The sequence below is a fragment of the Canis lupus genome, chromosome 14, assembly GCF_048164855.1.
Source record: "Canis lupus baileyi chromosome 14, mCanLup2.hap1, whole genome shotgun sequence".
NCBI lineage: Eukaryota > Metazoa > Chordata > Mammalia > Carnivora > Canidae > Canis > Canis lupus.
Genome location: NC_132851.1, coordinates 35,212,546 through 35,240,209, shown reverse-complemented (window position 1 = coordinate 35,240,209; position 27,664 = coordinate 35,212,546). Strand labels below are relative to the sequence as shown.

Genomic DNA, 27,664 nt, shown 5'->3' with positions numbered 1-27,664 from the left:
TGCCAGACACAATTTAATGTTGACACGCTCTTTCAGAAATCAAAGAATCCTAAATGTTAAATTGCTAATAAAGAATAGAAAGTGGTATAACATGGGATTACAATAAAATCAACATACATTAAAAGATTTCCATGTTAAAAATAGACATACTGATTACTGATTAAGTTTTTGAATAATAAAAAAAAAAAGTTTTTGAATAATATATATTTATAAACAGATTGAGCCACTCATTGATCTTACGTTTTGGCAAAGAGAATGTTCCCAGAAGTGCCACAAAGACACAATGAAAAACAGTCCTTAAAATAGATGGAGAGGGGTGCTTGAGTGTTCAATGTGTTGAGCATCTGACTCTTGATTTTGGCTCAGGTCATGACCTCGCTCCATGTCAGGCTCTGCACTGGGTGTGGAGCCTGCTTGAGATTCTCACTTTCTCTCTCTGTCCCTCCCTACTCTGCTCTCAAATAAATAAATTTATCTATCTATCTATCTATCTATCTATCTATCTATCTATCATCATCTATGGAAATTTTCTAGGGGTGCCTGGTGACTCTTAGACGTGCAACTCCTGATCTCCTGATCTCAGGAGTTCTAAGTTCAAGCCTCACGTTAAATAGAGATTGCTTAATAAAATCTTTCCTTTTTTAAAGAATTTTTTCAAAAACTATTAAAACCTTCCATTCAATACAATATTCTGTGAAATCCAAAAGAGTCTACTAAAAAAAATCAGGTGTTTGTGAATTAAGTACATTTGGCCAATTGAGCTACTCCCTCTTGTAGGATTTCTCATTTCAATAAATAACACCTGAAAGCCATGATGGTCAGGTCATTTTCACAGGAATCCATCACGATGCCCAGTATGCTTTACCTGCTACACATAGCTCTTCAGTTCTAACCCAGTAGCACTCCCATCTGACTTTCCAGCTTCTCTTGCTTCCTGAACAGACTGGTACATACTTCCCTGCTAATTTTCAACACACTTTCCACCTTGCAGGGAGACATGAGGTATGACGATGGTGCACGTACACACAGGGATGGGGTGTGTACATGATAATATTAAAAATATTATCAGTTATGTAAGTACTTATCTGGTTTCACAGTGGTCTTAGGTTAAGCAGAGAAGTACCGTAAGCCAATAGAGACTGTGTGGCCAGGACCTGGTCTGTTCTCTTTCGTTCCCTCAAGCCCTTGGCTTGGATTGTGCTTCTCTTCTTTCTACTTTATGGATTTCTACATGTCTTTCAGATCTCACACGAAAAATGGAAGAAGCATTCCTCTTCTAGCTTTATAAAAAGTTAAAAAATAATGGATTATGCTTTAAACTTTCCTTTCCTTTTCTTTCTTCCTTCTCAAGCATGTGTCTGAGGATGACTTTACTTCTAATACAGCTTTGGTCACCATCTCCCAGGTTTGAGGTAGACAGAGCTCGTTGGTCATGTCTCGTAGTTTATGGTTTGTTTGGATTTCTTCTCCATTCCAAGTTATATGAGCAGGTTTAAATTTGTCTGTGGATAAATATATGTTCTGAGCATTAATTTCTGATTTTTATTGCTCTCTGGCCATTTATATGTCTATCCTAATTACTTTCTAAATGGCTTTTGCCAATTTCCATGCTGTAGCAATACATGACAGTGAGGGCATGTTTCTCCATTCATGAGTAGGCGAGGTGGGGAATTGAGCTATGTCTTTATTTATATATGTCATGGATATACCTATGAATACATTTTTTATTTTTATTTTTTCCTATGGTTATATATTTAAGCTTCTACTTTTAAGGCATGAAAACCATTTCTCAGTATATTAGGTATATTGATTTGTTTTATTAAGTTTGACTATTTAAAATGTTTGATAAATATATATCTTCCACTTTTATAACTTTATTATTCGTGTTTTGTCCATTTTTCTATTTTTCTACTGGAGACATGGTATCATTTTGTATATTAATGCTTGAGCTTTTGTATAATAAAGTTCATAACCCCTGGGAAATTATTTTCTGAAAATTCTAGGACATGTTTGCCTATTTTTTTAGAAAGAGTTTTAATTTTTATATATTCAGATCAGTTTAGTTTTTCTTTGTTTTTTTTTTGTTTTTTTTTTCTAGAAATTAAACAGCCAACCCTTTCCCCAGAGGTTTGGTAAAATTTAAGTTTATTTTCTTTGTTTTTCTGTGAGTACTGTTTAAAATTTTACCACTGATTGTTGAGGGATTTATTCTGATGCATATGGGGAGGTAAGAACCCAAAGTAATTATATCTCCTCTAAATAGCTAATTATTTTTTCCAATACCTTCCTTGGAATTATCTCTTGCTTTGTCATATCAAATTATTTTCCATGACAGAGTCCTTGCCGAGTTTATTTTGTAATTCTACCTCTTACCTTAATGGGATTACCTTCTCCTTTACAAGCGAATTATTTAAAAGATCTCAGAATTCACCAGAAAATGTCCAACTGTAATCAATTTCCTGGGAAACCCTCCACAGTTTACTGTTTATAAAATGCACTCCTATAAGATATCTAATCAGGCTACACTTAGTAAGCTTTAAATACTGATTACTAGCTCACCAATGGATGATCTGTCCCTGTATAAGCAGAGCAATTTTACAATTAACAGGAAACATCACAGTGTTTGAAGGTGCTTAGAGAGAGGTCTGGACTGAATGAGACTTGCCTTCTAGTGGAATCTCAGATCTTTCACTTTTTACTGTGTGACTTTGACAGATTGCTTTAACTTCTTGGTGCTTAAGTTTCCCATGTCTATAAAATGAGTATAATAAAAAGTAGTTATCTCATGGGGATAGAATTCAGAATTTAACAAATTGATAAAGCAGCCACTCTAGAGAACAGTATGGAGGTTCCTCAAAAAATTAAAAACAGAGTTACTCTACAATCCTTGTAATTACACCACAATGTATTTACCCAAAGGATACAAAAATACTGTTTTGAAGGGACACATGCAACTCAATGTTTGTAGCAGCCTTATTTACAATAGCCAAATTATGGAAGCAGCCCAAGTGTCCATCAATGATGAATGGATAAAAATATGCATTGGAGTATTACTCCATTATATAATATGTTCCATTATATATGTGATGGGGTATTACTTAGCCATCAAAAAGAATGAAATCTTGTCATTTACAATGACATGCATGGAGCTAGAGTGTATTTATGCTAACCTAAATAAGTCAGTCAGAGAAAGACAGATACTATATGATTTCACTCATATGTAGAATTTAAGAAACAAAACAGATAAACTTAGGGGAAAAATGGGAAAAAAGAGAAACAAACCATAAAACAGGCACTAAGCTATAGGGAACATTCTTAACTGAGGGATTATGGAGGAAGGTGGGTGGGGGATGGGTTAGATGTGTGATGGGCATTAAGGAGAGCACTTGTGATGAGCATGGGGTGTTGTAGGTAAGTGATGAATCACTAAATTCTACACCTGTAACTAGTGCTACACTAAATGTTAACTACTTAGAATTTAAGTAAAAACTTGAAAAAAAAATAAAAACAAGCAAAAAAATCAAACCAAATACTACAGCCACAGGAGATCTGATATAAACGGATTGGTTGCATGCAGACTGGTCAGAAGGGGATGATTTAAGACAACAATTTGGTCAAAAGGAGAAACTATCAAAGATTCTCAACCATTGTCTACCAATGTCAGTGATTCTGGTGTGCCATAGCCCAAGTTGAAACCTTTGTTGGACACTGACGTGTTTGCTAATGATGTAGACCCCAGCTCATCCCGTTCCCATTTTTCCAGAAGTATCTCTACAGCATTTTCTTGCCATTTTCTAGTTGTGCAAATTTCACAACCGGAGTTTGCATGAAATATCCACCCTTTCCACACACTAGTGATAGTTATGTTTTGAAGGTAGGTGACATCTGAGCACCCAAAGCTTTGGGGAAGGGGTGGGGGTGGGACAGGTATCTACAGGAGTGTGACCCACTCATGCCAGCTTGCCCCCCCCTTTCCTTGTTGTATCACTTACCTGTCTGGTATTACCCTGCTTCCTCCCAGAAAGTCCAGGACAACTGGCCATGCTGGCACCTGGCTTCTTCTCTTTTGTCCACATGAATCCCGGCATAAACTTTTTAAAGACAGGACAACTGGAGCACCAGAATTTACACATCTGGACCAGTGTTCACACATGGGCTCCTTTATGCACCATATTGCACCTGTGGTGTGAAACCTAGACCTCCCTGTAGGGAATCCCTACCAGGCTTCTCTGTCCCATGCTAGATAGAGCTTTCCACAGCTTCCCCAGTCACCTGTGTTCCTGTTCCAGGTGAGACCTAGAGCTGATGACTGCCCTCCCCACCTGTTCTCTTCCTCAAGGTTGGCCATCCTTACACCCAGGGACCATAGGACCCCAGCTTCCTGCCTGCCCCCAAAGAAACTTCTTCTGGTCTGAGTCCCCAGATAAAATTTTCTGCCACCTTCTCTAAACTCAGTGCATTTCCCAGAGAGATAGACCCTCCGGAGAGTCAGCAGCTGCTCTAAGGAGCATGCAAACTCCTAACCTTCTGTCCAGGAAAAGTTCACAAACTCACATCTCACCAAGTTGATGCACAAGCCCCACCCAACTCATTGGCTCATTCCTCTTTGGCTCAAGCCCAGATTGCCCTGCCAGATTTTTATTTAAAGATTTATTCCTTTATTTTAGGGAGAGAGAATGCATGGGGTCAGTGTGGTAGGAGCAGAGACAGAGGGAGAGAATCCCAAGCAGACTCCATGCTGAGCATGGAGCCAACTTGGGACTCTGTCTCATGACCCTGCGATCATGACCTCAGCCAAAACCAAAAGCGGGATACTCAACCGACTATGCCTCCAGGCACCTGCCCTGCCAGAATTTTTTAAAAAGCTGCTTTATTGAGGTATAATTAATGTACAAAACAATCACCTATTTAAGGTATACAGTTAGATGATTTTTTTTAAGATTTTATTTATTTATTCATAAGAAACATAGAGAGACACAGAGGCATAGACATAGGCAGAGGGAGAAGCAGGCTCCATGCAGGGAGCCCGACATGGGACTTGATCCCAGGTCTCCAGGATCACTCCCTGGGCCGAAGGCAGCACTAAACCACTGAGCCACCCAGGCTGCCCCAGTTAGATGAATTTTAATAAATGTAACCATCACCATCATCACAATTTAGAATATTTCCTCCACCTTGAAACATTCTCTCCTGAAAATGTTGCATTCAATTCCCACTCCATGTTTAGCATTACTTGGACCTACTTTCTTTCATTCTGGTTTTTCCTTGGTCTCTTTTTTAAATCCAAGGTGCTAGAGAAACTTTCTAGCTGGCTAATTGTCCTTCTTCTCCCCTCCCCTCTCCTTCCTTCTCCCCCTCTTTCATTTTTCTTCCCTTCCTTCTTTTTACACCTTTCCTTCTTTTGCTCCAAGTGGAGGAGAAACCTGACTGGTTCTGGCCTGAAATTTTTGACGAGACTCAGGCCTGAAAGCTCCAGACATACTCTAGCTTATAAATATGATTGCATTTGATTTTATAGTTATTCTAGACTAGAGGCAGCTAACTAGCCATCATCTGTCTGTCTATATACATATTTGTGGGGAATTTCCAATACCAATTCCAGCCTATCATGGGGAGGATGGTACTTAGAAACCAGAAATAGGGATCCCTGGGTGGCGCAGCGGTTTGGCGCCTGCCTTTGGCCCGGGGTGTGATCCTGGAGACCCGGGATCGAATCCCACGTCGGGCTCCCGGTGCATGGAGCCTGCTTCTCCCTCTGCCTGTGTCTCTGCCTCTCTCTCTCTCTCTCTCTGTGACTATCATGAATAAATAAATAAAATCTTTAAAAAAAAAAAAAAAGAAACCAGAAATGAAGTGTTATTCTGTATGTTGACAAATTGAACACCAATAAAAAAATAAATTTATTAAAAAAAAAGAAATCAGGGAGAGGCAGTTTGTGTGTATCCTTGGTCTGTGCTTTAAATTCTAAAAAGTCTTTCAGATCCTCCAAATCTTTCATTAGAATGATCAATTGCTTGGGTTGTTGAGAGTGGAGAGTAGGCTGGGAGCTGAAAATTAAAGAAAAGTTCCCGAGGGCGCCTGTGTGGCTCAGTTGGTTAGACATCTGCCTTCATCTCACGTTATGATCTCAGGGTTTTGGGATGGAGCCCCACTTGCCTGCTGAGCAGGGAGTCTGCTTCTTCCTCTGCCTCTGCCTCCTGCTTGTGCTCTTCCCCTCTCTCTCACCCTCTCACTCTCTCTCAAATAAATAAATAAAATCTTTAAAAAAATAAGAAAGAAAAGTTCCCGAGAAGTTTTAGCATTCCTTTGGAGTTGGAAGGTTGTCTCCTTAGGATATATAACACCCAGATTATCCTCCCCTCTTCCCCCAATTAATGTTGCCAAGGCAGTTATTTTGATAAATATACACCTATATTGATCAGGCCCAGGCCCAGGCCTAATGTTGTCAGTAATACCTACTTCATTTTTCCTCATATTAGAATTTTCTGGTATTAAACCAATTAAAAATATATTTATTTTAGAGAGAGAGAATCTCAAGCAGATTCCCTGATGAGTGAGGAGCCCCTTGCAGGGTTCAATCTCACAACCCTGAGATCATGACCTGAGCCAAAATCAAGAGCTGGCCACTTAATAGACTGAGCCACTCAGGTGCCCCAGCCCAATGTTTAACTCTGAATTCTCACCTGTGAATAGACTTGCCCAAGTTGACAGGCTACCAGGTCCTCCAGCTGGAATTTGAACCTACACATTTCTGCGCTCAGCATACAACCTGTTGTTCTGTGTTCCAACCTCTACCCCAGTAGATCTGGAGTCTCTACTCTACAACCAGACTGGAGCTTTCCATGATCACTGCACATGTGTGTTCCTTTGCATATTTCCCTTTTAGTTTTAGGTGATGTTTGTTACTTTAAGAAAAATCCAAAAAAAAAAAAAAAAAAAAGAAAAATCCAGTTTCTCTTAGAAGGACCAAGGGGAACCAAACAAAGGAAATTTATGTTCAGCCAAAGCACTGAGGGCATTCTTCTGCAAATACAAAATCCTGTAACTCTGTTTTGGGCATGAAGCAAAGGCTAACTAATGTTATGGAATGTGTGTAGGAAAACCTGCTCTTTACCAGAGAGATAAAAGGACTTTCATCTTTTATAATAGGACTGCCCGAAAGCCAGAGTTCCTGAAGACCCGTTTTAACTATCAGACATTGTGCTAGCCAAGGAAAGTGCCCAGAGAGCTCATGGTAGAAGGAATTTAATACTTTCTGTAGGCTGAGATAGTATAAAATTAAGCAATTTTCATGCTAGATCTGAAAGGATGAGTAGAGATTTTAGGACAGCGATAGGGAAAGACTTTTGAGGTACAGAAAAGAGCGAGTACAAAAGCGTCAATGAGAACAGATGTGGAGTATTTGTAGAGTATTCAGAAATCCTGTGTGATTGTAGCTAATGACAGGTGAGGTCTCAAGCCCAGGAGGCTGGAGTTTGTCCACCAGGCTGTAGAAAACTAACCATGGCTTTTATATCAGGCTCTAGAGTCAATTATGTTCATTAAATGTTTTACTTTGCACCAGGCACTATTTTAAGCCATTTACATGTATTGATCCATTTAATTCTCATAATTGTGTGGGATTGATGCCACTATTTTCTGCATATCTTTATAGTTAAAAAAACTAATGTACAGGGCAACTAAATAATCCACCTCATCTGAAGTTTCACAGTACAAAGTGGCAGAAGCAGAATTTGGACCCCCAGAGGCTAGTCGTGGAGCCATTCACCTTGTATGACTGTGTCCTTCCTTGCTGGCATCAGTGCCCCTCTTGCTTTACCTGCTTTGGGGAACAGGAGGGTGTGTTTATGTTGTGGGGAAAGCACAAAGGACCATGCTGTAGCACCAGAGTGGCTCCAGACTCATCTGAGCCACAGTGAGGGAGAACATGGTCTTCATCCCATTGGGTTCTAAAGTACATCAGCAAAGCAATCCAGGACGGGTGCAATTGGCCAACAGCTAATTTCTTCCAGATAGTTTATTTCCTTCCCTTTGTTTTCTATAAGCCCTCCTGGTGTGCTTGGGAAAATGTTCATGCTGTGGTAAATGGCATTTGTCTAGGAGAGCTTGGGCATTTCCCTCCTGTCATCTCAGATTGCTGTCACACCTCATGTTAATGGTGATCCATAAAGACAGGCTAAGTTTGAAAATGCTGATTGCTAGCCTGCCATATTGGCCATTTTATGGAAAATTGCCAGACAGAGAGGCTCTGGAGGGGCCATGAAGAGTAATTCATGGTTCTACCCAAACACGAACATCTGCTCTGCAGACTGAGAGCTAGTGGGATTCTTCTGGTTTCCCCTCCATGTCTAAGTCAGCACATTGCAGTCTCTAATATTCTACTTCTTCCAAAGTTTCCCTAGGTACTGGAACTTGCAAAGAACTCAGCATATCTTTCCAAAGTCACATCCATGTTTTTCTACCTCTGACTAGACACTATTGTGCCTGTGGGTTGTTATCTGCAGCTTTTCATGTTTTGTGAGGGCAGAGCCTGAGCAGAAACCTGGAGGTGGCTAAGCATTCCCTTCAGGAAAATCCTCCTGGCTGCTATAGCTCACCACGTAAGAATAGCTTTCACACTTTGAAATGATTGAAAAAAAATCAAAAGCATGCAATTTTAGGACATGTGAGAATTATATAACATTCAAATTTCAGTGTCAAGAAATAAAGTTTTAGCGTGCGGCCACATGCTTTCATTTATATATTGTTTATGGCTGCCCCACTGCTGCACTGCTGGTGTTGAGTAGTTGTGACGGAGCCCATGCAGCTCATGGTGCCTCAGATATTTGCTATCTGATGATTTACAGGAAAAAAAAATATGCCAGCCCCTGGCCCAAATCACTATTTTTCTTTTTAAGATGCCAATTCCATATGGCAGATAAAGCTGGGTGCTCAGTCACTTTTTGTTGAACTTTTGTTTGCAGGCTTCGATGGTCTTTCTCTACTCCCAGCGCCACCAGGACTTGCCCTTATGCTTTAGAGACAAGCCCCTGGCTCCCTGTCCGTAATGGGTAGTGGAGTTCGTATACATGTAGATGGCCTCTCCTGCTCTGTGGCTCAGGCACTTGTTGTCTCTGGTCATCCACCTCACGTCAGCTCCCCACTCCCATCGTCCAGCTTCACAGAGACCTAAAGGAAGGCCTCAGAAGGGAAGGGGTGTGGCTGCTCCCTGTCTTCTTTTGGCTTCCTTGTGGTTCCCATCCCCATGACATAATCCTGGCAATGCTTGTTCATCCAGGCGGTGGTGGTTCCAAGCTGCACGTACCGATCCAGTTGTGTCCCTCAGAGACACCAGCAGCAGCTGGCCACTGTCGCATCTTTGGAAGTCCAGAACCCAGCCCTGTGGAGCTCCCACTTTGAGTGTGGAGATACCTGCACCAGGCCAGTGGCATCCCCTCCTGGAATGCCTGAGTTTTTGTGCTTGTGTCTCCTCCAACAAACATCTACATTGATCAATTCGGTCTCTTTGGGCTGGTGGCAGCTTCCCAAAGTTCTGACCTCCCAGATTCTCTAATGTTTTCCTTTTTCAGTTCATAAGTGTCTCATTAATGATTCTTTTAATCAGATTTTCGCTGTTTAAATAATAGTGAGGCTGTCAGTCTCATCTCTGGATCCTGAATATCAGCATTGGAAAATATAATCAGTCCTTCCACTTCCAAGGCCATCAGCTTGGTATCCGAGGCACCACAGGGCCACTCCATTATCTGTTTTACTTTAGTCTTGTTTACTGTTTCCTCCTTGGCCCCTCAGCCACTAAGCTTGGTGCCTTCTGGAGCTCAAGCTTTTTTTTTTTTTTCTTTTTTACATTTCCTTTATCTGTTATTGACTTCTCCTGATGTCACGGCTTTAAATACCAGGTGGAAGCTGATAGCTCCAACATTGTTGTCTCAGATAGGACCTCACCCTCAAGTCCCAGACTCACATCCAGGTCCCTACTTAGATGTGTAGGTGATTGATAGAAACTTGATGTGGCCAACTAGTCTCCTGAGATTTTCCTTAAACCTGTCCCTCCTATCAGAAATGGCTGTAACATTCTCCTTTTGATGGCCTTGTGGGGTGAGACCTACTTAGTAGCAGGAGACCATCTCTGCTCCAGGTTACACCTAAGGCCATATTCTTGTCTTGCCTTTGCCCTCCTCATTCTGTGCCTCTTTTAGGGGTGGTCAGGACTTAGTGGGGTTGCTATTTGAGTGAGGACCATGGAGACGAAAGTCAAGCAGATTACCCTATGTAAGCCAGAGATTCGGGGGCTCCTGCAGAGTGGAAAGGTGCACAGTGGTGACCTGAGTGATTTCACCTTTCCCCAGCTCCTAGACAGGGCAGCTCATTTGCGTAGTTATTGCCACTACTTACCTCAGGATTTCCCTTTATTTATCTGGTCTTTTTAAATTTTTATATATTTATTTTATTTGTTAAAAGATATACTTATTGGGATGCCTGGGTGGCTCAGTGCTTGAGCATCTGCCTTTGGCTCAGGGAGTGATCCTGGAGTTCCAGGATTGAGTCCCACATCGGGCTCCCTGTGAGGAGCCTCTCTCTCCCTCTGCCTATGTCTCTGGCTTCTCTTTGTGTCTTCCATGAATAAATATATAAAATATTAAAAATAAATAAATAAATAAAAGATTTATTTATTTATCTATTTACTTGGGAGAGAGAGAGAATGGAGGTAGGGGCAGCAGGAGAAGGAGAGAGAATCTTCAAGCAGCCTCTATGCTGAGTGTGGAGCCTGATGCAGGGCTCAATACCAGGACCCTGAGATCATGACTTGAGCTGAAACCAAAAGTCAAGACACTTAACTAATTGAGCCACCCAAGTGCCCCAAATTTATTTATTTATTTATTTATTTATTTATTTATTTATTTATTTAGACTCTAGGCTCAATGTGAGGCTTGAACTCATGACCATGAGACCAAGAGTCATGATCTACCAACTGATCCAGCCAACCACACCACTTATCTGATCTTTTTATTTATTTAACCATCTCCTGATATAAAACTATTTCTACTAAAATTGCTGATGTGATTTTGATTTGTTGACTGGATGCTGATGATTCAGTTGAGTGTAGGAATTCAGGTTCTGAATCTGATTGTTCAGAAATGATCTTCCTGTGTACATGTCCTCCACCTGCTACAATGCAATTTCCCTGAGGGCAGACACCATGTTTACATTTCTCTCCCATGTCTCATAGTATTGCTCAAGTACTATTTCATTTAACAGAAATGAAAAAGTGACATGGCTTGAAAAATATATTATGTAAATTAACTGTTCTAACCAAGCATGAGGCTCTCTTGATATGAGTATAGTATGTGCATTCTGTTTGGTTTCTGTGTGTGTGTGTGCGTGTGTGTGTGTGTGTGTGATGTGTGGGTATGTGGTTTGTGTGTATGTTGTATGTGACATGTATATGTGTGGTGTGTATGTGGTTTTTTGTGTAATGTATGTGTGTATATGTTGTTTGTGATGTGGGGGTATGTGATATGTGTGCATGTGTCTGTGGTGTGTGTATGTAGTATGTGTGTATGTTTTATGTGATGTATGTATGTGCGGTGTGTATGTATGGCCTGTATGTGTGTTTTTTTTTGTGTGTATGTAATGTATGTGTGTTGTGTGTTTGCACAGTGTGTGACTCTACCTGCACCAAGGTAAGCATGAAACAGTAGAGGACAGGAGCCACTTTGATTTGGCCCTGAAATTTCTGCTTTCATGATTCACTCCTACTCTACGATGTTTGCAGTAAAATATTGGCTGAAATGGGCAGTAGGAATTGAGATACTATTTCTAAATGCATAATTGAAGTGAAGCATATTGTTTACTGAGACTAATGGGATACTGAGGTGGCTCAGAACGGGGTGTGATTGTGGTGCGTACAGAGGGAGGTAAGCTGGCAAGTAGGAAATGAAGGAGAGCGGGGTTGGTGGCAGGTGCAGCCAATGTAGGGTGAATAATGAAACAATAGACCATGTAATTGGATGATGTGCTATCCTTGCTGCTGTAGAATATTGCTGCAGGCCCAACAATGCACCAGGCTGAACCGGCCTGCTGAGTAAGGAGAACAGGCAGCTGGCAACATGGTGACATTTTAGGGACACTTTTCAAACCTTTTTCTTCTCCCAAAATATGTCTGATATGATCTTACTGTTACTGCTTGTAATGTCTTTCTTGTAATCCTTCTATTTTACATTTAAAAAAGATTATAATCAGAGAGGTATTCTTGATTTGAAATAATGCTAAGAGGTAAATGAATACATTGGTCAAAACTTTTATTTTTTAGCCTAATGCACAGCATGAACCAACTAAAGTCAAAGAAAGACTCATTCAAAAAGTACTGGGGTCTACATTGGACCCCGAATGGAAACACAGATGGGTTTCAGGAGTTCATTGCCTGAGGACTTGAACCTATGCAAGTGCTTTCTTTCTTTATCTCACCTCTCTTTCTCTCCTTAAATGTTTTGTTGTTGTTGTTGTTTTTGTTGTTGTCTCTCCCCTGAACAGCATCCTCCAAGTTTCAAAACAATTTTGGATGATCATGGCCATAAGTAATACCAGCGTTCTATACATTATAGGTTCAGGTACCAGTTAATGAGTTCTGCTCAGTTTCAGTTTCAGAATTCTGAAGAAAGGAGAGAAAGAGGACACTGTTGGATCATGTACACACTCCTGGGTCAACCAGAGTGGCCAGATGGGGTCATGTTGAATAAACAATAGTTTACACACTAGCCATGTGACTAGTGGTGTGGGGTAGTTCCATGGGAGATCCTAGGAAGACAGGCATTAGCTCTCCACTGACATATCAGAACCATCTTGTACATTATGCCGTGAATGGCAATTTGGAAGATGTTCATGGGGGTATCATGCCGTGATGGTTGATAGTAGATCATTTGCTCTGTGATCAGTTGTGGAATGCCTTCCCCGATGGTGATGTTGTGAGCTGCAGAGGGTATTAAGACTTACAAGATGGGAGCTCTCCCTCTAGGAAGCTCGTAATTTGGTGGGGAGACCATGCCAAGCCTAACACTGTCAAACAAGTCAGTCTCTCCTCTGTAAGTCTAGGTTTCCTCATCTGTCACATCCGTGTGGTTGAATGCCATCCCCTGCCTGTCTCACAGAGCTTTTTCTTTTTAATCTCTGAACATGCCCACTCTTAAACTATAACTTATCAGAAATCATTATGCTACCTAAGACATATACTTTTTCTGTGCATGGTGTATATTTCCCATCCATTTACTTAGAACATATCTGTGCCTTTACATATAAAATCTTGGAGAGGGCGATGGTATTCTAGAAGAGCCTCCAAATTTGGAGCTACTAGACCTGCATGCATCGTGACTTGTGAGGCATTGCTAGGACGGTAGCAGTGGAGCCGACACAGTCAACCTGGGGCAGGTGACTGATCACATATGAGTGTTTCTGGAGTGAAAATAAAGTACAAATTGAAATTAGAGAGAAAGGTTTCAGGGCTATACAGGGGCAGGGAGAAGGCATTCAAAAGGCATAATGCAGGAAAGAATAAATCACGGCTCAGGGCAATCCAGAAACGTGCACCAGCTACGCAGCATGGAATCAGTGGAGAACGGAGAGGGGACAGAAGCAAGGGGCATGCAAATACAAGGGCCCTGAAGATTATCGCAGGAAAGTCATGTGCTCCTTCAACTGTGGTTTATCTCTGCCTATTTCATGTTTGAATAACTCCAAGCTTTCTGGCCTGAGGCAGAATCCTCTGTTTGGGGAGTTGTCCATGCAGAGGTGCTTTCAAGAATAGGTCTAAAGAAATAAAGAAATGAGTTATTGGCATGAGATATGGCTATTGAGTGTTTTATTCACTCCCAAGCCAACACTTACAGAACATGGAGGGAAAATATTGCATAAAGAAGAATATAAGGTCCACAGTCACTCACACCAAGGATTGAGCACACTCATGTGTTCTCCCCATGAATGAATGAATTCATTCATTTGAGATATGATATTGTGCACCTAGCACAGTTCAGTCCTTGCTAGGTTCTGTGGATATACAGCCCCACTGGACAGACATGAACTCTGTCCTGCGAGGATCCGGGGATTACAAGGTGGGCATCAAGTAAAGGATCTCAAATGCATGAAAACAGATGTGGCATGCAGCAACACCAGGTTCAGGACGGCTGTGATTGGGGAAAACAAAGCAATTTGTTTGGGTGAGAAATTTATTAAACCATTTATGTGTTGTGCAGATATGAAACGGGCCCTCATGATCCCACTTCCTGATATTCATGCCTGTGCTTAATCCCCTCCCGAGAAGTGAGTCTTGTGACTTGCATCTAACCAATAGAATGTACAAAGATGACAAGGCATGGCACATAGGACATGTCATATTATAGAAGACTCTGACTTAGCAGAATCTCTGGAGACTTCTCTTCGTGGACAAGCAGAAGACAGCTGTCAGGAGTCCAACAGCTGCCAACAATCTGAGTGACCGTGAAGGCAGTTCCCTCCACAGCTGAGCCTCTGATGAGTATCCATCCCTAAATGATACTTCAGGGGACCCAAAGCAGAGGACTCCACTAGCCCTGCCTAGACCCCTAAGTTATTTTAACCTGCAATGTGTATGAGAATCTATACTACAACTATAGAAAACAGATACATAAAAGTAAATCTAACTCTGTTCTAGGCCCTGTTCTAGGGCCCAAGACCCAGAACTCCTGAATCCGTAGCCACCTTGCCCAGTCCTGCTTGTGGCCGGCCACCACAGTCATTGGGTGGGACCATTTGCCTACAAACGCAATGATAGAACCACAGGAGAAGCCCCTGTGGTTTTCCAGTAACTCAGAGAAGATAGCTTCAATCCTCCTCTGGGGGGTTCGGGCAGGCTTATGCTGTAGAGAACACATGAACCAAACCTTCCAGAGTAAGGAAATGTTGATCCTCAGACTCCAGGATAGGGAGAGCACCCAGCAGACAGCAGGGCATGTGCAAAGGCTGCGACTATCCATGTCATCTCGACTTCATCACCTTCTTCAGGCAAAAAGAAACCCTAGTGATCTCTGAGAAGAAAGAGAAAATGCAGACCTCTCTTGATTGAATGGCTGTGTGTATTAAAAACAAATAGAAACTACTTGATTATTTTCCATTCCAGTCTTTCCCCTCCCTGAGTTACACACCTTTTGCCAATTTATGACGGTGTCGGCAGAGTTATTATCTAGCTAAAATTACCACCACCCACAATGGGAATTTCTGCTGTTATAAAACAAAAGCAAATGCCAAAAGGGGGGAAAAGAGCTTGCGTGAGGAAAGGCCTTTTGCATCTCTTTCCTGGCAATGTTCTTTTTATGCTAATATCTCATAGTTTCCTACCTTAATGGCCCCATTAACTGCCATGAGAGTATTTGCAAGAGAAAAGTGGTACCTGGAGATGAAGATGTAAAGTTACCAAGTGCATTTTGAGGAACAGAGACAATTTCTCAGTAAAGGAGTTAATGTTCCAAAGAAAGCTTTGTTTATTCGACAGACTTTATGACTGTGCTGTTTTCTTCACTCAGCACCTTAATTCTCAGCCACCATAAGGCTGTCCAGATGTTTAAAATAAAAAGCCCATTTGGGTATTATCAGAGATTACTGGGAAGAGATAGGCAGACATGATGTTTAGCTATGCAACATAAATTCCCCGAGCATGTGCCATCCACCACACTCTATATTCTCGCCCTGCTGAAAGACTGAACTGGTAAATCATAAAAACGAGACACGGGGCCCCGAGCACAATTTACCTGCAGCCAGCTGCTGTCTCTGGAAAGAAAGGGTGGAGGTGGAGATGGAGAGCAGAGCGGCATGCCTCCCCTCCCCTCCCTGGAGGCCTGGAGCACAGGCTTTCCCCTCCATCTCTTTGAGAATCTCATTCCTGTTCCTCACCTTCCTTCTGGCTTCACATCAGCCTCCTCGGAAGCATGTTCTGTTCCAATCCACCTTGTCAGTCTGTCCATATTTTGCTAGCTGACTTTTCTTCTTCTAAGGCCTTGATTTATTTCATCCTGTTGCCCACTGGGCCTGTCCTGTTTACCTCTGCCAGCTAACATTTCACTTACCCTTCAGGGTCCTCCCCAGACCTCCCCCTTCCTGAAGCCCTTGGGCATCAGACCAGCCCCAAGCGAATCTCTCATGCTCCATAGTCCAAGTCCCCTGCCGGGTGCTTATATGCTGCTTCTTTGGGTATGGACATCCCTACTTAACTCTTCTACAAGATTAAAAGTCTTGAGAATAAGATGCTTGTGTTTTATTTTGTGTGGTCCCCATCAGGAGAGCAACCATCCTTTATACATATGCCTAGCACAGTGTCTGCCTTGGAGTCCAGGCAAATATTTGCCAGATCAGTGAATTTACACAACATTTGCTATACTGTAATCATGAGGTGAGTGCTGTTGGTTTTGTTTTCTGCTTAAAAGCATAGAAACCAGTACATGTAAGTGTTTTCCTTAAAGTCATACAAGTAGGGGACAGGAGAGTAGGGATTTGAGTCCAAGGCGTGGCCCCATGAACATTGCTTGGTAGGACCTTCCCGGACCTAGCACAGAGCCAATTGCACAGCTCTGCAAATTAATGAATAATGCAAGCATGAGTGAATGCATACATGAAAACTTTATGTCCACCCATCTGGGGTGGTATAGCATGCCATCAGTGGTTTCACCACTCCCTGGATAAATTGCTCTTGTTGACAAGTAAACGTTCCCACTGACCATACCCCTTGTTCGGGTTCTAGCTTTATTATTGTCTGGGGCAAGTCACTTTGGGTCTTCATTTTACCAAATAGTAAAATAGGGGCACCCTCCTGTTTATGTGATGATGAATGCACATTGATGCCAATGATAATACCATACCAGTGACGTGGAACATGCCAGGAAGATGTCAAGAGAGGAAAATAAGAGAGAGAGAGAGATAGAAAGAGAGAGAGAGAGAGAGCGACATGCTCTTGATGTTCATTGAAGAGACACATTGTTTCTTGTCAGAGCAGAACAGCAGGACTGATTATTAATTATGAGATGATCTCTGGAGAGACTTGGAGATGAGTTTGTTCTCCTTGATTCTTGGTTAACTTCTTCATGAAGTTGGCTGCTCACTCTCCTGCCTGATGAACAGAGATCTGTTTGAATACTGGGAAAGAATGGTTCTAGAAATAAAAATAAATTTCAAATAAGTTGGCTAATAAAACAGGGTTCTGGCCCAGGACTACTTCTAACTAGCTCTGTGACTTCTTAATCTCAGAGCAACATCTCTTCCAGCAACAAAAAGTTATCCTTCCATCACTAATATTCCATGTGTGTAGACGTAGACCCTCACAATGAGCATTTCTGGGGACTCCTCTACTGCTACTTCTTCATAAACAGATGGCCAATAATGGGAATGTTCCTGTCCCTTACCTGTAATTTCTAATTATACAGCATAAATACAAATTTAGCTTTAATTCAATTAAGTGGTAATGAGGTGAGGAAATAATACTTGAACATATTACTGCAGTTCGGGTTGGTAAGCAATGGACAATAATATTTGTGTTCCATTAGATTCTATGTGGTATTTTCAAAATCTTTAAAAATGCCCTCAAAACACTCTGGTTGTAATAGCCTATTAGAAGCAGAGACAAGTACTCAGAGGAAAGCAAATATATACATTTTGGAGGGAACTGAATTTAAGTCACTGTAGTAATCTTTTGAGTCTCTATTAAGAATAAGGTACCAAAGTATATTTTAGTTTTTAGTATATTATATATAATATTGCATAAGATATAAGATATATATGTTATATATATATATATATATATATTCCAAGATCTTCACAGCACATGTTTTCTGTGTGTATATATTTACTTATAAGATATATTATATATATATATGTGTGTGTGTGTGTGTGTGTGTATACATATCTCCAATCAGTTAAATAGAGGCATCCCCCATGGTTATGGTGCCCATGAGTGATGAACCTGTTTCTCACTTTTCTGAGGCTCATTTTCTTCATTTACAAAATAAATACAATAAAATCTACCTTTTAGTATATTTGCCTCCTTTGTATCATGAGCAAGTATCCAATTCCAGTTTGCTGCGACAGGCTTTGGGGCACCTAGAAAACCCCAGGACACAGCTTTGACTGACTCAGTACTGGGTGAGTGTCTACCTTTGACTCTGTGACTGGGGTCTGAATGGAGCCATGTGGCAGGGAGGCTGACCCTTCCAGGGGTGTATGTGTTGCCAGTTGAGTTGGAACAAACATTGGATTTGTCTGGGAAGCTTACCAGGCACAGTCATTACAACCTCCATTAAATACTTAGAGTTTAGGCAGATGGTGTGATCATGTATTACTTACCTTTTAGTCAGTGCCCAGCCAAGCACCATGCCCTGTGCCTTGTACAGATGTATGAAAAGAGTAAGAGGTATTGGGGCTGTGAGTATGTGGAGAAAAGACCATGTAAGGGTACAGTGAGGAAGCAGCCACCTGCAAGCCAAGGAGGAGATCTCAGGAGAACCAAACTGCCGACACCTTGATCTTAGACTTCTGGTCTGCAGAACTATAAACAGATAATTTTTTGTTGTGGAAGCCACACAATCTGTGGTATTTTGTTATAGCAGTCTTAGCAAGATCAGATGTTGGGCACAGCCCTTTTGGGTAGGGCTAAATATATTTTATTAACAGAATCTGATCAGGTTAAAAGAGATAGGAAAGAAAAACATCAGGCTAAGATAGAAAAGCTTGATTAATGACTCAATTTAAACAGAAGCAAAAATAGCAAAGATAGATATCTAAAATATGATACATTATATATTAATTTATCCAAGGAATCATCACTGAGCCCCTATACCTAAAGTGATAGGTGAGTAAACCCCCCATGGAATGGTGTAGACCACAGATACAACTGCCAGACTTTGTGACTGTTCCTCCCACTGGCCTTCTGGGGGTCCCAGTCGAAACTGAAGGTGCTCCTTCATATCCACATCTCACAGGGCATCAGTGCCCATATGGGCCAGACAGCCCACATCCTCCCCTCTGACACTCTGTACCTGAATCTCCTCTTGTCTTTGCTCCCAGACTCATTCTATACTGTTTACCTTTCTACCTGATTTAATTTCCTAACCTAGGAGAGTGTAAACTTATGAAATCATAGGAAAAATGTGTTTTTCATTACTGTTATATTCCTTTTGTATTGGACAATGCTTGGAACATAGTAGACTTTCGGTGCACATTTATTGAAGGGGTGAGAGAGAGAGAGAGAGGGAAAGAGGGAGAGAAGGAGGAAGAAAGCCTCTGTCCTGTAGATGAAAACACTTGGGAACAGACTCCCTTCCAGAACAGACAGCAGATAAGTGGTTTTTCTTTTGGTGTTTTGTTTATATAGAGTGTCTTGGACATTTGAGACAGGAAATATTTAGACAACTTACATTGACCTATTAGCTCAGGAAAAATGATGGGAATGTCTCCGCTTGATGCTTGGTTATTACCACAGATCCTTCCTCTTGCCCAGGACTCCTCCAGACCATGGCACACCACGAGGTGGGGAAGTCACACCTGGCTCCACCAGTGTGACTCTCACCTAGCTCCATCTTTCTCCCCATGCCCAGCATGTTGTCTCAGAGTCCCTGTTCTTCTGTAGTTGTACTTGTGAAACATCTTGCTTCTTCTGTTTTGCCATCCCCCTTTGTTGTCCCCCTTTGCTTATGTGAATTATCTAAGTGCCAACTATTTGTTTCTCTATTTTTTGCCAGTGTGAGGCAACACCATACAAAAGTCCAGGGTGGACATGTTCATAGATTTAGCACATGAGCCCAGCCATGTCCTAGATGCTGGGATATGGAGTGGTCCAGGCAGTAGGATCTCCAACCTCATGTTGCCCCCAGTTTCTGTATTCTTCACCCAGGTGGAGTGTCTTGGGAATGTTCTCTTTTTGTATAACATCAGGCTTTAAAAAATGAATCTAAGTAGGCAGTTCACTGCCTTATGAAGTTAGCTCCATTAGCTATTAGTCTCGCCATATGTCAAGACAGAAGGATTGTTTGTACAGGATTGCTATTGAGTTTGCTGTCACTGGAATAAATCACTATTGACCTTTCCACTTTTAAGAGTTTAATGAACTTAGGAATGGAAATTACCCACAGAAGTAACAACTGTAACCTTGGCTTCTATAATTAAAGCCCATTGTCATTAATGTTCACTCTTTGACATGCCAGGGGTCACTGCTATTAATACTAATGAATCAGACCAAGGTAGAAAAACTGGTGGCAGAAAATCTAACTGGCTCCACTTCGAAGTCAAACAACAAACTAAATGAAAATTCTTTGTAGATAGGTAATAGAGGGAGACAGAATGACATGGAACCACTATAGACTTGTGGGCAGTGAACTAACTAGTATTCATCATTCAACTGTAGTTTTTTTAGGCACTGTATATTCTTCGTATAATCTACCTTCATCATTATTATATATCTGTGAGTGAACAGTCGATATCTCTATGTCAAAGATGAGGAGACTGGGAGAAGATATTTGCAAATGTCATATCAGATAAAGGGTTAGTATCCACAATCTTGTCAAACTCAACACCCAAAAAACAAAAATCCAGGCAAGAATTAGGCAGAAGACATGAACAGACATTTCTCCAAAGAAGACATACAAATGGCCAACAGACATGTGAAAAAATGCTCCACATCACTCGAAGTCAGGGAAATACAAATCAAAACCAGGATGATATACCGCCTCACCTTGGTCAGAATGGCTAAAGTTACTAACTCAGGAAACAACAGTTGCTGGTGAGGATGAGGAGAAAGGTGGACCTTCTTACACTGCTGGTGGGAATGCAAGCTAGGGCAGCCACTTTGGAAAACAGTGTGGAAATTTCTCAAAAAGTTAAAAATAGAGCTATGATCTAGCAATTGCACTACTAAGTATTTATCCAAAGGATACAAATATAATGATTCAAAGGAGCACATGCATCCCAATGTTTATAGAAGCAATGCCTACAATAATCAAGTTATGGAAAAAGCCCAGATTGTCCACTGACAGATGAATAGATAGAGATGATGTGGTGTACATATATATATGAGTAATATTCCATTATATATATAATGGGATATGGAGTGGTCCAGGCAGCAAGATCTCCAACCTCATGTTGACCCTAGATTCTGTCTTCTTTGCCCATTATATGTAATGGAATATTACTCAGTGATCAAAAAGAATAAAATCTTACCATTTGCAATGATGTAGATGGTGAGAGTGTATGATGCTAAGTGAAATTAGAGAATGACAAGTACTATATGATTTCACTCATGTGGAATTTAAGAAATAAAACAAACTTGTATGGGGGCAGATAAATGAGAAAACAGCAAACCATAAAACAGGCTCTTAACTATGGAAAACGAACTGAAGGTTACTGGAGGGGAGGTCAGTGGAGGATGGACTAGATGGGGATGGGCATTAAGGAGGGCACTTGTGATGAGCACTGGGTGTTGTATGTAAGTGATGAATCACTAAATTCTACACCTGTAACTAATACTATATGGTATGTCAACACCAACTGGAATTTAAATAAAAACTTGAAACTACAAAAAAAAATACAGGTTAGACAGACTGGGGGATCAACATAAGCTTGAACAAGGCATGAAATAATACAATAAGCTAAAATGACAAAAGTGAAACATGGGCCACATGCGGTTAGTGTATGGGCATTTTTCTGTTTCCTGTCGGACAATGCTGAGGATCTGAATATCCCTGAGAGTGACTCTCTTCATGGTCCCAAAGAGCTGTGGAAATCTTTCATCTTCCTAGCAGAAATCTCTTAGTGGATCAAACTGGTCACCCTAGATCAGTCTCTGTGTCCAAGGCAGATGAACATGATAATTGGCTAAGGTATGTCACGTGTTCTGCCTCTGGAACCAGAGATAGCTAATTTACCTAGAATCATGGGGATCCCAAGATGGAAGTCAGGAGCATTTAGGGTTGAGGAAGTCAGAAGTCATTCTGAAGCAAAGCTAAGTCCTATCTATTCAAATACGAATATTCTTTGTAATCTGCATGTATTAGCAATACTGTCCCTTGCTGGTTTTGTTTGCTGTTACCTCTGTTGCTATTATCGATATGATTCAGTTAAAATGTTTCATCTTACAAGTTATTGAATAGGGACACCTGGGTGGCTCAGCGGCAGTGGCGTGATCCTGTAGTCCTGGGATCAAGTTCTGCATCGGGCTACCCACAGGGAGCTTGCTCCTCCCTCTGCCTGCGTCTCTGCCACTCTCTCTATGTCTCTCATGAATAAATAAATAAAATTAAAAAAAACAAGTTATTGAATAGATGCTCAGGGAAGTTCAGTGACTTGTCTCTGTTCACACTGCCTGTTTTTTTTGAATATTTTAAACATTTTTGCCAATATAACATGAAAAAAAATTTTTGTGCGCACTGACCATATGCTAGGAACTGTGCTAGGCATTGATGTCACAGTAAATTGGACTTATTCTTTTTTCCTTTTTGGGTTAAAAATCACCAATGACATTGTTTACTTTAAAATTTGAAAGGAAGGGCAGGGTCTAGTTGCACAAGGTCCCCTGCCTAGCCTGCAAGGGCAATTACTAGATTTTATCCAGGTTTTCCTAAAAGTAAAACACAAGGAAACAAATAGAAACATTTAATTTGTAGGACTGTGACAGATGGTGTTTTTCTAAAAATGGTTTTATTATGTCCCATCTTGCCTGCTTTTCCACACTGTGGCCTGTTGTCTCTCTCAAAAGTGGGGGTCTCTGTATCTACTGCTTGAAATCTAGCCCTGTAAGTGCTCTGGCCAATATAACATTATGGAAGGGATGCTGTGTTGATTCTAGGGACATTTCTTGCCTGGGCCTGGCAAATTCTGCTTTTCACTTCTTGGAAGCCAGCCACAGTGGTGATGTTTTCTATCCAAGAATTTGTGTGAATGAATAACGACATGTATGCACCATTATAGCATCATAGGAGAGTTTCAATTATAAAAGTTCTCTGTGTCCAACTTGTAAACCACTGATCCTATTGCTCCATAGTTTTGCTTTCTCCAGAATGCCACATCATTGGGATTGTTGCCCTTTGAGAAAGGCTTCTTTCACTCAGCTATATGCATTTAAGGTGAGGCCATGTCTTGTTATGCATTGATAGCTCATTCTTTTTTTTTTTTTAGAGGTGAATAATATTCCATTGCCTGGGCACACCACAGTTTGTTTAACCACTCACCTACTGAAGGGCATCTTGACTGCTTCCAAGTATTGGTAATTATGACTAAAACTGCTGTCAACATCTGTGTGTAGACTTTTGCATGGATCTAAGTGTTCAACTCATTTGGGTAAATATCAAGAAGCTTAGTTTCTGGATCATATGGTAAGAGGATATTGAGTTTTGTAAGCAATTACCACTCTGTCCTCCAAAGTGGCTGCACCATTCTGCATCCCCACAAGCGCTGAACGAAGAGTTCCTGTTCCATCAGGAATACATCCTTATGCGTATTTAGTGTTGTTGGTGTTTTGGATTTTAGCCATTCCAGGAGGTGTGTAGTGGTATCTCTTTGGTATTTTAACAGTTCCCCATTTTTTTAAAAAAGATTTTATTTATTTTTTTGAGATTGAGTGAGCGAACGAAGGAGAGAGAGGGAGAGAGAGAGAGCGATAGCAATAGTGGAGGGGCAGAGGGAGAAACAGACTCCTCGCTGGCTTGATCTCAGGACCATGAGATCATGACCTGAGCTAAAAGCAGATGCTTAACCAATTGAGCCGCCCAGGTTCCCTCAGTCTCCCATTCTTAAACTGGAGACAAAAATTGTTCTTATCTCAAAGTTTTTATAGGAATATTAAAGCAGAAAAATCACACAAATCACTTAGAAGAGTACTTGACATTTGGTAATTGTTTCACGAATGTTAGTATAGACGACGTCTTACATGGAAATTTCCTAACTCTCTCTGTGCTCACAAGTCCTAATCCCTCAGGATCTGACTCTGTCCCCTTTCACCTTCACCCCCTGGCAATGTTTGTAGCTTTTATTACTATCAGGCTTCTCCTGCGTTTGCTGAAGCTCTCCCCTCTGCATAGAATGCCTCTTCTTCTCTTTCCTTTGCTAACTGTTGTTTCTATGTCCCAACAAAGTAAACTCTCCTCACAGAAGCCTTGACTGCCTCTTGCTCTCTGGGCTTTGGTAGGAGCCTACCTCTGCACCCCTGAGCTGTCCTCTTACTATTACTATCACTATGAATCTGCACCACAAATGCCTAGCTACCTGTCCTCATTTTCCCTTTATAGCAGGGAAGCATCAGCAGAAGACAGGAGCTCTTCTTGTGTACCTTCCCATCTGCTGCATTTTCTAAAGCTTCTGGTACACTGTAGGTGCCAAGTGATACTTGAAATATTCAGGCGTGTGTTCAGGAAGGATGAGGGGAAAGGAGGAGGAAAGTGAGGAAGAATAATAAGAATAAAGGAGAAAAAGAACACAAAACAAATTTACAAATAAAGAAATGAGAAGACATAAAGAAGAAAAAATATCTCTGGAGAAATGGGGATCATCTTACCAGCAGCAGGTGCTCTTGAAGTGATGGAATGTCATTGTCAGAGTATATTAAGCGATGAAGAGGAAGAAGGGCAGTCTCCTGCATGCCTGAAGAATGTGAGGTGTTATTGAAAATCTGGCAGTCATGGAGACTAGAGATAATTTCTTCCCCTTTCCCAAGAGCCCACAGACTCTATGAGAAACCAAACTAAAAGGCATAGTTTTTGTTTCATTTGGTTCAGGCTGCTCTAACAGGATATCATTGACTGGGTGGCTGATAAACAATAGAATTTTTTTTTTCCTCTGGAGGCTAGGAAGTTCAAGATTATGCCATGGACAGATCCAGAGTCTGGGGACAGTTGGCTATTGATGCTGTGTCCTCATATGGCAATAGGCAAATGAGTTCTCTGAGGTCTCTTAATAGGGGTGCTAATCCCATTGATGAGGGCTCCACCCAAAGACTCCATCTCCAAATCCCAACACACTGGGGGTCAGTTTTTAACATATGAATCTGGAGGGGGGGGGCACAGACATTTAGTCTATAGCAGCTTCGATGGAGCATTATATGTAATATGGCAAAATTTCAGCATTATAGAAGTGTGGAGGCAGAAACTAAAAGGAGGGTATTTCATCGAACACAGAGTAGTAATGGGGGTGCCTTCAGATTAGGGTTAACTGACTTGTTAACCTTGAGAGACTGGAGAGGAGTTAAGTAAGTAAAAAACAGGGTATAGTGACCAGTGGGAGAAGGAAACAGTGGAGAGAATATGTAGTAAAGTGACTTCTAATGGGAACATGGAGAGGCCTGCATGACTGAAGGGAGGTCTAGCCAGACCACAAACATGTCTTGCCAAAGGGACCTTGTCTTGAAGTGAAGGGGAGTCATTAAATTTGGATGGAAGATGGTGTTATAGGGTTTATGTTTGAGGAAAACCTACTCCAATAATATTTTGAGGGACAGAATTAAGAGGATAGATTATTGGGAACCATTTATGAGGCTTTGAGCAAACAGATAGGGAATGGTGAGGCCTATGACAGTGAGATGGGGTGAATAAGACCAATAGCTGACACATAGAGAACTTAGATTTTTTCTAATTTAAATTCAATTTGCCAACTGTACAGTACATCATTAGTTTCAGATATAGAGTTCAGTGATTCATCAGTTGTGTATTACTCTCAGTGCTCATCACATCTCATGCCCTCCTTAATGCCCATCACCCAGTTACCCCATCCCCCCACCCACCCTCCCTCCAGCAATCCTGTTTGTTTCATAAAGTTAAGAGTCTCTCATGGTTTGTCTCCCTTTTCGATTTCTTCCCATTCAGTTTTCCCTCCCTTCCCCTATGATCCTCTGCACTGTTTCTTACATTCCACATATGAGTGAAATAGTATGATAATTGTCTTCTCCAATTGACTTATTTTGCTTATCATAATACCCTCCAGTTCCATCCATATCCATGCAAATGTCTAATATTTCATCCTTTCTGGTGGGTAATATTCCATTGTATATATAGACCACATCTTCTTTATCCAATCATCTGTGGGTGGACATCTAGGCTTGTTCCACAGTTTGGCTCTTGTGGACATTGCTGCTATAAACATTGGGGTGCAGGTGCCCCTTCAGATCACTACATTTGTATCTTTGGAGTAAAATACCTAGTAGTGAATTGCTGGGTCATAGCTTCTTTTAAACAACACGAAAAACACATTCTGAAATAATTTTGCCTGATTATGGCTGCTGCAATCAGAACACAGTGAGTCCTCACACAAGGTCCCTGATCTATAATATCTCACATAAGGCATCTTAAGTAGGAAGAATGAAGTTCATACCAGTGTCGCCCAGCGAGGAGGGCTGCACACTGTAGATCCCATGAACTGTATATTGACTGTTACAGCATTTCAGAGCATGGGCTTTGGAATCAGGCCTCCTCATGCTTCTACCTCCTAACACCATAGACTCAAGAAAGGTCCTTAGCTTCATTTGTGTCACCATAAAGTGAAGATGACAATACCGTCTACTTCATAATACTCTTGTGAGGACTAAATAATTTACCATATGTAAGGCATTTAGCACAATACCTCACAGATGGTAAATATTCTATAAATGTTAGCTATTTTTATAATAAATGGATGAATTGATGAATTAATAATTCTGGCAAGAGCTGGAAACATGTAGCAAAGCATCCATGTTATGGAATATCTTGAGATAAATTTGAAGAGTTGAGGTCATCGGGATGAGGTAGATCCATAAGCCCCTTGGGGTAAATTGCCCAGAATAGACGCAGAGTGTCTGAGCAGTGATTGTTCAAGGGGTCTCAGTGATATTGGAAATGATCATTAGCATATACCTGCACCTGAAGGGTAGCTTCCTTCCAAATGCAGAGGTACAAATCACTGGTTTTTGAAGATGACACGCGGAAGTTAACTTGTCTACATTTTGTGGATTTTGAGGAGATTTGCGTGTCATATATGAAGAAGCAGGCTGTGGGTGTTCAGTGAGCTGAATAAGGAGACGTTCAGAGTATGTTCTTCAGGAAAGGTTTGGCTCAGAGTCTTGAGCTTGGAGCAGTGGAACTGGGGAACCCCAGCATTATGTCATCACAAATACAGATATCCCACCTTGATAACAAATGGGGGCTGAATTCTCCAGAGAATGTTTGCTGGTGACCTTCTTTCACTGCTGACAAAGTTTGACTTTATCCAGCACACGTTTCTGAGCATCTCCTATGGAGCAGCTCGTGTGCTAGGTTAGGTTACAACTTAAATGAGTTATATAATTTCTGTTCTCTGGAAACTCATAACTCAGCAGTGCAGGCAAAATCAAATTCAGCCAGCTTTAATGCGTGGGAGAAGTTCCTGAAAGAAGTGTAAATACACACTAGGGAAGAAGAAGGAAGAAGTCTGCAGTCCGTTTGACAAAAGGGGTTTACAAGTTTTAAAACTCTGTTGCTGAGGGTCTGGCTGTGATTCATTTCACATGCTGCTGGTGGCACTAGAAATGGACAGATGTCAGAGAGCACTTTGGTAACATGGATCACGAGATTCAAATGTCCATGCACTTTGACCCTGGCAATTCTCCTAAGCACTGCTATGGTATGTGTGTGCACACATGTACACATACATGTACACAGGGTAT

General features: G+C 41.2%; 1 long non-coding RNA gene across 4 annotated transcripts; it reads right to left on the bottom strand.

Annotated features, from left to right (window-relative positions):
• Window positions 1-223: 223 nt before the first annotated feature.
• On the bottom strand, window positions 224-27,101 carry LOC140603889 (uncharacterized). 4 transcript variants are annotated; one of them, XR_012006894.1, is made up of 4 exons: window positions 26,877-27,101; window positions 24,551-24,636; window positions 12,466-17,125; window positions 224-1,502 (listed from the first exon to the last, which is right to left on the bottom strand). It is a non-coding gene; the product is annotated as an uncharacterized lncRNA (long non-coding RNA). The 4 variants fall into 4 exon arrangements; XR_012006892.1 differs by lacking the exon at window positions 224-1,502 and having other exon boundaries at window positions 12,283-13,800; window positions 14,910-17,125; XR_012006893.1 differs by lacking the exon at window positions 224-1,502 and having other exon boundaries at window positions 12,283-15,053; window positions 15,364-17,125.
• Between the last annotated feature and the right edge of the window lie 563 nt (window positions 27,102-27,664).